Source organism: Prunus persica, chromosome G6, assembly GCF_000346465.2.
Source record: "Prunus persica cultivar Lovell chromosome G6, Prunus_persica_NCBIv2, whole genome shotgun sequence".
NCBI lineage: Eukaryota > Viridiplantae > Streptophyta > Magnoliopsida > Rosales > Rosaceae > Prunus > Prunus persica.
In genome coordinates, this window is record NC_034014.1 from 19,683,251 (window position 1) to 19,694,322 (window position 11,072).

The window sequence follows — 11,072 nt, forward strand, 5'->3', positions numbered from 1 at the left end:
TGTGTGAAAGTCCAACAATCACACATGCTCTACGTTACTCAATATGTGTTGTCCACGTGTTAGACTTGAAAATTCGCCATACGTGCGGGGGTGTGTGAGAATGTGAAGGTAAAAGTCCTATATTGGAAAGTTGAGAAACCTAATAAAGGCTTATAAGGAGTTGGGCTAGGGTCCCCATTACCAATTGATTTTAGGGTGGAACCTCAACTTCCTTCAACTATACTGTCCACTTTGGTATCAAAAGGATAGAACTCCCCAAAAATATGAAGACATTTGATTTATTAATTATAGAGTGGATTCAAATTCATTACAATTTACAAGCCATTGGGTTCGCCCAAGTGGTGAGGGAGAGAAGGTTATCATGTTAGACTTAAACATCTAGGATTCAATTCCCTCCAATGTATAAGCAATTAAATATTACTTTTCAAGTACTTCCCATTAGTACACGTAGGTGCCTAAAATGCCTAGTAGTCAAGCTTAGCATGACTGCCTTCAACAGTGGATATCTACTGCAAGATGTCAGCATCCAAATACCAAAGAGTAACGTGTGACCTCATAAGGCTAAGCCTTCAAACAAAAGAAGGTTAATGAGCAAAGCAAATAGGACCCATCTTCACGAGAACAACATTTCACCTTCAAAGAATAGTCTGCCATCAGTTTCCCTCTGTGAACCTGAAGTGTACGGAAGATAGTTTCCCATTTGATTTTTATGTTCTTCCCGTGATCTCATATAAAGTATATGAAACTGGTACGGCTCTTTGTGATGATGAGAATTGGGAGCATATATAAACTCATTGTCAGGCAAGTGATCAGCTCATTATCGATCAAACCAATTGAAGCTAGCATTTACGAAGCTTTCTCTCTATCGTATATATATTTTGTTAGAGCCTGCAGAAAAATCATGTCAGTTTCATTAGAAGCTTTAGCAATGGCTGGTACAGACTACCGTTCAATTGCTATGACTGTGGAAGAATGGGAGCGCTGCGACTTGGAGCTGTCTCCTCCACATTTACTAGCGGAAGATGAAGAAGAAAAAGATGAGAGACAATTCGAGGAACAAGTAATGGGAAAAGAAACTAAGAAAGGAAGAGAAGGAGGAAATTTCCCAACGCCCATTTCCTGCTGATCCAGCACTCAGAAGATTTTAATCTCCCTTGTTAGGATGATATATCGAATTTCAGCCTGGTTTCGCTACAGATCAACGAGAAATTATGACAGCTGCCCCAGGGAGTTGCAATCTTGTACTATTTCACATACATACATACTGTTGCTATGCGTCTGTTGTTGATGTCCAAATATCCTCTGAGTCTTGTACAATGCATGGTTATAATTCCTGCACTACAGCACCTTATTTTTGGGACATAAACTGATTTCATTAGAAGCCCCAACATAGGAGCACAAAGAAACAGTAGTCATAAAGAGAAACAAAATGACCATAATAACCGATAGAGAAGCAACTAGACCTCAGAGGCAAGGCCAGACCCAGCTTCTATACCGGACAAAAGCCATACATTAACTTGGAGTGGATGATAGGCCATCAGAAACAAGGAGGGAGGTGGCCTGTTCGCCCAACTTTGCAGAACCAATCGAAGCTGCAGCACGAGCAGCTCGATTCTTCTCACGGAGGATCCATGTAATAGCCCGAAAAATTCAAGGTGGATTTTCATATTTTAGTGAAAAATAATATTATGGTGGAGAATGATTATGGGTATTTTATCAAGTGATTTTGGATTGAGATTAGTAAATTAACTGTGTTGAATTTGAAGTTGGACAAACATGACCAAAATACTCTTATGTGTGAAAATTACCAAACTATCCTTGTAGGCCAAAAAAAAAAAAAACAGATAGAAGAAGAATATGAAACGTGGAGGGAATCAAATCATCCTCCTCCCATTCTTCCCCTCTTGCCTCAAGCTTCCAAATTTGCAATTATGAAAATGGTGAGTCACCTATTCGAAATTGATGACTCACCTAGCCTAAGATTCCTTAATGTATTCTCTTCCTCCCCATTCATTGTATTACCACTCTAAATTGATGACTGACCTCTAAGAATCTTCAATCATGAAATTATTCTTATCCTCATCATTCATTGTATGATCCCTTTCTTCCTCTTTCACATATTTTCATCCCTATTCTTCTTTTGTTCTTCTTCAAAAATTCAAAAAAATTCGTCACTTCCTTGGAGCATCTGAGAACTCAAATTTAGAGAGCTCAAATAAGAAAACTTCCTTCATAAAAGTTGTTCATTTACGTGATTCCTGTAACATACTCAATTTTCACCTCAATCCGATTAGTATAGCCTCCAAAAGGTTGGTATGATCAGAGTATGTTTACCATTTTCTGATTTCACAGTAGTATGCTCGGTTTCAGAATATTTCTATGACTTCTTGTACTCAAATGGCTTTGGTTCCTTCATCAAAGTTGTTCAAAATTCTGTCTACTATAACATATCAAAAATTTAGGTTGATCGGACTTCTATAGCCACCTTGGGAAAGTTTAGAGTGGAACTTGTACTTTGATTATATTGAATTTCTTGTTATAGATGTGTACTTTCTCTCAAATGGTTTGTTACTTGTCTTTCAATTGATAAAATTAGCCACTATCATCTCAAGTAAATGATTCTTTGAAGGTATAAAGCTCATTTTCTTATTGTCTCTTTGAGTACTAGTTATAAATCAAGTGTTGGTTAGAGTACCACAATGACATATATCTCTTTCAAAGTGTGTTTCTGTGAAATTCTAGATTATTTCGATGAGATTTTGTACCAATTTCATTCTAGGATTTTGTTATATCAAAATTCATATCTCAAAGTTGGTTTTGTGCCATTAATTTAAATTGAGTTTTTTGTGAATTTTCAAAGTAGAGACTATGTTGTTGGAATTGTTTTTATTCTACCGCATGCCATGTTTGAGTACATGTTTGAAAACTTCCTGAACTTGGATTTTCATGAAATTTTAATATGTTTTACTTTCACGTATTTTCTTCAAATCTAGAAAGTTTTATCCATTTTGGTTGTAAATTGAAATTTGGGTGAGTTTTCAAAATAAAGTGTACAAACCTTAAAAAAAGAACATTTTGCAGCCTAGTCTGTTTTGGTTTCAATTTTGAATGCTTCCTTAACCCTAATTTCCATCAAATTTTGACATTTTTCATTTTTCTATGTCTAGTTGTAATATGAAATTTTTTATATTATTTTGATTTAAACTCAATATTTGGTGAATTTTTAAAGTTAACGTGTTCCAACCTAAATGTTTAGCAAAACTGAAATTTTTGTTTTAAATTGATGTTTTAAATTTTCTTTATGAGTCTAGAGCCGAACCACCTGATTTTAAACATCACAAAGAGTAGAACAATTATAGCAGGGGAATAGATTGGTTTTTCCTTGACAAAGAGTAGAACAATTATAGTAGGAGAATATATTGGTTTTTCCTTGACGCTTGGTTCTAATGCTTGTTTGAACGTAAGGTTAAGGGAGTAATGATCGGGTCGAACAACTTGTCAAGTGTTTCTTGGGGCTTTAGGTCTACTTACTTTCAAGGACGAACCTGCACAAGGTTAAGCTAGCTGGACCTGAGGTAGGGTTTCCTGATTTCCCGATGATTGGGCTACATCACTTTTAATCTTGGTGCTTATATGCAATATTATAAATATGAATATTATTGTTGCTTTGCTCGATAAATATTATTTGATGTTATGTGAATATTATTATTGATGTTTCTCCATGAATATTATTTTTGACGTTGGGTTATTCGTGTGATTAAGCCTGATATATATTATTGTTATTATTTGTAATATTATTCTGCATAGATAAATGGGGTTTGCACTGCATTACATATGCATCATAAAGACAATGGCGTTTGAGGTGTGTGTGTGTGGAATAAATTCAAGTGATGGGAGCAGGACTTGAATATATTGAGGTGATGGGAGCATGGCCTTTAATGAAAAGTGAAAGTGGAGAAATTCGAGGTGATGGGAGCATGGCCTCTAATAAAAAGTGAAAGTCGAGAAATTCATAAACAAAAGAAAACTGGGTTAAGGGACTGATGGGCGCTAGTTCATATTTTAGGGTATTCGGAGCCACAGTGGTAAAACGCATGGTATAGGACATGCAGGCTTGTTGCTCTAAGGTATGAATTAGCGGGATTAGAAGGGAGTGAGTTCATGGCATCACTGCATATGCAAATTTATTTATATGGTTGCATAATTTCTATATCTGGTGTTGTTTGATGCATGACACTTTGATTAGCTGTGATAGTTGACCTTGAGGGGTTTGACGGTACTTTACTGGGTATTAGAATGCTCATACCCTAATAGATTGTGCAGGATTCAAGGCGAAGTGTGAGGAAGCAGGTTTTCAACTGAGCTACTAGGCTTTTGTTGTTGATTTGTGTAATTAACATTTATAAGTAGTCAACCGTTTGATTAAGATCTTAGTGTGTAATTAATTACGAGCTACTGCGACTCTGATTCTGTGTTGTTAAGTAAATTTGTATTTATTTGTGGCTCTTTTTCTTATCATATCATAGTTGTAAGATTTTATTCTTATGACTATGATATGACTCACACCCTGATTTGGGAATATTTCTTATTTTCGAAACGGGGCGTGACAAGATGGTATCAGAGCCCAGGCATTAGATTCTTTGGGTAGAACTTGTGAAGTTGTGCAAAGGAACTGGAAATAGGCTTGAATCTTGGAGCTGTAACAATATAGGTTTTGAGGGTCTCTATAGATTTTGGAGGAAAAAAAATCCAGTGATCATCAGTACACAAGTATATTTAAAGTTAGATGGGATTGATGTATGCAAGTACAACTATTTCAAGAAAAGTGAACGTTAGTGTATTTATAGATTTACGTATCATAGTTATCCTTATGCTCGAGGTTTTCTAGTTATAAAAATTAGAATTGTAGTTTTATAGTACTTAAGTCTCAAATTTGAAAGAAATGAGGGTAATGAATTTGAAGATGTTGAGAAAATTAGATGACAGTTAAAATTTTGCAAGGATTGATTTGTTTTCGAAATTAGTGTGGCGCTGCATAGGTGTGGTCACTATAGGGTTGAATTGAAGGATAGTGTGAGTAATGTAAATCATTGTTGTTTTATGAGTTTAAGTGGTAATTGGATCGATACATATATACAAGTTTAAGAATTTAAATTCGTCAATATTAGCATTAGTAAAATCTGATTTGGCTTCGATTTTTACTTAAAGATTGGAAAGTGGCTGGATATACGAGGAATAAGTTGAGGAGTTGAAATGTTATTTGATTATGTTGAATATGTTTAGGTATGTTAAGTACAAAGGTTGTAATATTTTGAAAGAACGTAGATTTATGTAGGATTATCGGAAAAATATTTATATGTGGTTATTACTTTGGAGAATAATGTTAATAATCGAAGTAGCATTGTGCAATAACAAGACTTTCCACAAAGACTTATGGAAATTGTGTGTATGCAATTGTTTGATGATTTTTAGGGAGAAATATTGGATAAAGTTCATCATTAATTCTCAGTATATGGTACTTACGAGGAGCACTAGGTTATATAAGGACTTGAAGAAATAATGGTGTATTTAGATTCGGTTACAAAGGATTAAGGTGAAACGATTGATAGTTATTACATCGAAAATGAATGATAGTAATTGTGAGAATTGAGTTAGAATGTTGAAATTGGAAGTACTGATACCTTTTGAGTCTCTTGGAGATTTTTTTTAAAATTTAGTTTCTTGGATTTGTGATTTTGAAGGATGGAGGTTCAATGGATACTCCCAAATTGGAAACAGGGTTGAATTAAATTCAAAATATTAATGTGACAGAGATTCGTAGTTTCCTGGAATTTGCTACATATTGTATATGGTGAGTTAGTCTATGAAGTCTGATTTTGGTGTTACTTAGCGTGGAGAATGAAAGAAAACTTTTGATAGATTTTGGGTATGATTTGGAGAGTTTATTTGGGAATCATTACTAAGCATAAAAATTTGTAGTAATCAGTGTTAAATATGGAAAGTTGTGTTGATGATTAAGGAGTAAATGTGTACGTGTAAAACAATTAGACTTTGAGGGGAAGTCTGATTAATACTTTTGGAGATGCATTTATGTAAATAGATGATTTTATGGTTGTAAGTGTATAAAGTGGAGGATCCCTATAATGAAATCATTAACATAATTCGGATGCAATTGGAAAATTCTCCAGGATCAAAGAACTTCAGGACACTGCACAGCAACTAAGGGAGTTGCAGTTTGACATTATGAGTTTTGTATTTACCCAATTGTTCGTAATTTGGTCTACTAAGTTTTTCTACTTTAAAAACAAAATATGCAAGCGGCGTTACATTCGAAATTTCTAAACCATATTTGTATGACTGTGATGAAAATAAGTAATACCGAGGTTGATAGAGCAAAACATTAACATCAACTCTATTAGGCCAATTAGAAAAAAAAAAATTCATAGATTCCTATATATTTTTTATTTTCTAGCGCATTAAACCAACGTGATATTCAAAATTCAATGACTAAAATATAGTTACAATTTAAAGATGAATAACTTCAAAGTTCCATTAAATTTCAAGTTCAACATCCTTATCTAGTTATTATCAAATGGGAGGACTCCACATGTAAAATAAAAATATATTAAAAAAAAACAAATACAAGTAAACGGTTCGATTTAGTTTAGGCCGATTTGCAAAAGCTCAAAACCGCAACCAAAGCAATCCATTACGGTCTAGTTTGGTCTTAAATCGTGTGACTTTTTTTTTTTTTTTTTTTTGTCAAAATCAAACCAAACAAACTGACCATTACGGTTCAGATCGGCCGTGTTGATGTCCACTCCAACCAAATTGTACCACTATCAAGCCCTTTAGATTACAAGGAACCGTAAGTGTTTTGGTAAGCATTTATAATCATGCTTCCTATTTTTTAGTTAAAATTTAGCTAAAAACACTATAAAGCTACTTTAGGAGCTCCCTACAAAATTTCAACTCCACCCATACTCACTAGAGGGTTATAAAATGACAGATCCCTATAAATGCTTTAATTTCTCTTTTAATTCAATTTTGGAATAAAATCAAGGCAAAAAATAACAAAAAATCATAGTTAGCATTAAATAAATGATGAACATAATATTACAATAGTAGCATTAAATTATAGAGAGCCACTATGAGTCCTTTTTCTCTCCTCAAATTTAGGAGGTCTCTCTATTTTAGAAGGTGGATACGGAGCATGGTTGTAGCTGTGTTTTTGCAATTCCTCCCTAAATTTTGTCTAGGAATGTGGTTTGTTGCTCTAATTAACCTTGATGCTAGTCTTTCGCAATTCCAGATATTTTTTTTTTTCGGCTACATAATGTTTCACCTAGTTTCATGTGTTTTGACATTTTCCCACCAACACCAAGAACATGACGATGACTATACTGGTAAATATGGTCACGGGAATTTCAAAAATTAAAGACCATGAACTGAGTTGTATTGTATATATCAGCACTGACAATATGCTTGATGACACATGCAGTGACAGAAGTTTCTTTCTTTGAGCCTTTCTGAGTAAAAGAGGAAGAGATAATGTGAAAAACGCATGTCCTCTGCTTTTAGCAGCCTAAACAGAAACAAAAGATCTCTTGTTTAGTCACCGTTGCAAAAGAGTAAAGTGTGACCTCATAATGCATGAATTTGAAGTGTACGGCTGACGACAGTTCCCCATTTGAATTTTATGTCCTTCCCGTGATCCCTTATAAAGCATATGAAACCGGTACGCTTCTTTGTGATTAGAATTGGGAGCATATATAAACTCATTGTTAGGCAAGTGATCAGCCATTATCAAACCAATTGAAGCTAGCATTTACGAAGCTTTAGCAAACAGTTATACAAATTCTCTGTCGTATATATATTCCGTTAGAGCCTGCAGACGAATCATGTCAGTTTCATTAGAAGCTTTAGCAATGGCTGGCAAAGACTACCTTTCGATTGCTATGACTGTGGAAGAATGGGAGCGCTTGGAGCTGTCTCCTCCACATTTACTAGCGGAAGATGAAGAAGAGAAAGATGAGAGAAATTTAGGGGAACAAGTAATGGGAAAAGAAACTAAGAAAGGGAGAGAAGGAGGAGGGTGCATGGATTTCACACCGCTTATTTCTTGCCAGCGCCATTTTGAAGATTATAATGGCCATTAATTAGGGTGATATATCGAATTTCAGCCTGGTTTTGCTTCGGATCAGTGAGAAAGTATGACAGAAGCTTGACCCGGGGAGTTGCAATCTTGTGCTATTTGATATCATACATACTGACTGTTGTTTGTTGTTGATGTTCAAATCCTCCAAATCTTGTACTACGCAAGGTTTTAATTCCTGCACTGCTTAGCAGCTTAGAGAGTTGCAGTTTGATTTTTTCTTTTTTGGTCCAAAAGGATTATGAGTTGTGAATTGGAAGCTGTACAATATTTACCCAATTGTACATAATTTTCTCTGTTAAGTTTTTCTAGTTTTTTTTTTTTGGTCAAAGAGAAATTCATTAAACCCAAAGCGGGAAACAGGGGAGCCTGAAAATAGCAAGCAGAGTGCTGAGACTGCAGACTCTATCCTAACACAGCTTAATTAGTGCATGAAGCAGTCTCAGCAAAAATAAAAATTTACATTATAGGTGGGCATGGAAGCCCATCAGAACTTAAAACACGAACAAGGGACGATGGTGGCTGGTTAAGCCAGGTTACCCTATGCACCGCTCCAATTCCAATCGAAGCCGCCATATGAGCCGCGCGATTTTTGTTTCGAGGGATCCAACACCACTCGACAGAATAAAAAAGGGCCTCCATTCTTTGGATTTCTAAGAGGATCGGGAGAAAAGACCAAGCTCGATTGCCATAGTTCCCAGAAATCCTAGACTTCACAATCAGAGAATTAGTTTCCATCATGACCTTACGATGATGCAAAGACAGAGCCAGTTTTAGGCCACTGAGAACAACGTCAGCTTCAGCAGCAAGGGCAGACTGACACACCTTACCCTCCGCTAAACCTCCACAAAAAGCACCCTTAGAGTTTTTGTTAAGTTTTTTTTAGTTTAAAAAAAAATATGCACGCAACGTTACTTTCGAAATTTCTAAACCATGTAAGTGCGACTCTGAAAATATGTAATACTGAGGTTCATAGAGCAAACCATTGAAATATTAACTTTGTTATCCAATTACAACAACAAAAATTCATAACTTTCAACGTATTTTTCATTTTCTATAGCACATTAAATCATCCTAGTTTAATAATTAATATAGTTACAATTCAAAGATGAATAACTTCAAAGTTCCATCAAAATTCAAATTTAACATCCTTATCTAATTATCATCGAATGAGAGAACTGCACGTGTAAAATAAAATAAAAATAAAATTACAAGTGGAAGGTCCGGTTTGGTTTAGACCGATTTACAAAAGCTCAAAACTGCAACAAAAGCAAACCATTACAGTTCGGTTTAGTCTTAAACCTTGCGACTTTTTTTTGTCAAAGCCAAACAAAACCAGCCATTACGGTTCGGATCGGTCAAATTGATGTCTACCCCTACCAAATTGAACCACTATCAAGCCCTTTAGATCACAAGGAACAGTAAGGGGTTACTCTTTTGCAAATCCAGATCTTTTTTTTTCGGCTACATATAATGTTTCACCTAGTTTCATGTGTTTTGACATTTTCCCACCAACACCAAGAACACAACGCAACTCAAATAGAGGACTATATACTGGTAAATATGGTCACGGGAATTTCAATATTTTAAAAATAAAAAAAAACGTGAACTGAGTTGTATATATCAGGGCTGACGGGTGCAAGAAATGAATATGCCTTATGACATACGCAGTGAGAGGAGCTTCTTTCTATCTGAGTAAAAGAGGAAGAGATATTTGCACATTATACACTTTAAGCATGAAAAACGCTTGTCTTCTGTGCTTTTAGCAGCCTAATCAGAAACTGAAAAAAGTATTGTATAGAAATGTGTATTGTCTATTTCCAAGATTACAACCTTAGCTCCACCCCAAAACAGAAGAAGATTTTAGGTAAATAAATAGCAATTAATGTCGATTGAATTGAAGCTTTGACAATGGCTATATATATATATAATTTAAATACATTTAAAATGTTAAATAAAAACAAAAGCAATTGCTAGCTGACGTCAGTGCGCCTTTAATTCCCTTGGATCGTAGTTGCACAAGATGTTCCCCTGGTCATGCCCACGCGGAATACTTCCTCTTGTTGGACAGCACATGCACTGGGCCCACAAAAAAATTTGGCCTAGGCTCATTTCTCTTGGTTGGAGGGCTAAAGGATTAAATTTGACCAAATTTTCTTGTAGCCCATGACTCGAGTTGTATGTTTTTAGGGCTACATATGGCCTATGGCCCATAACTGGAGATGGTCTTATCTAAATCAACCTCTTTTATTTAAATTAATAGCTAAATTAAATTAATTAGCTCAAACTAAGTTAGAACAAAACACAATCCCTCAAATCAAGAAATTATAGTTTAGGACTCCAAACCAAGACCCAATAGTTTCTCTATAGACACTGGACTCTCATTCAAAAGAAAGAACTTTCATAAGACAAATCAAGCTAGACTTGGCTAACCAGAAACTCTCTGGCTAAGAGTAGGGGTGGGCACTCAAACCGGCGAACCGGAAATCCAAACCAAACCGCACCAAACTAAACCGGAAAAAAACCGAGTTGACCAAAAAGTCAAAAACCGGTCAAAAACCGAACCGGACCGGTTTGGACCGGTTCCGGATCCGGTTCCATGTCTTCAAAAACCGAACCGGGCCGAACCGAACCGGTGAAACTAAAAAAATATATAATTTCAATATATATATTTATATTTAATGCTATATTTTTAATTTCACTAAAAAAAACATAATATTTATCCAAGTTCAATGTCAAAATATCTCTATTTTCTCACTTTAATATTTATTTTTTATATGAAATTGAATAATTTGTTAATTTTCAAGTAAAAAAATAATATTTCAGTTGAGAATTGTATTAAAAAGTAATTTTAAAAAATAATTTTTATAATCCGGTTCAAACCGAACCGAACCGGAACCGGACCGAACCGGTTCAA

At 35.1% G+C, this 11,072-nt stretch overlaps 1 long non-coding RNA gene across 1 annotated transcript; it reads left to right on the top strand.

The window, feature by feature from the left end:
• Positions 263-4,518, top strand: LOC109949492. Its single transcript, XR_002271950.1, has 2 exons — positions 263-3,575; positions 4,315-4,518. It is a non-coding gene; the product is annotated as an uncharacterized LOC109949492 (long non-coding RNA).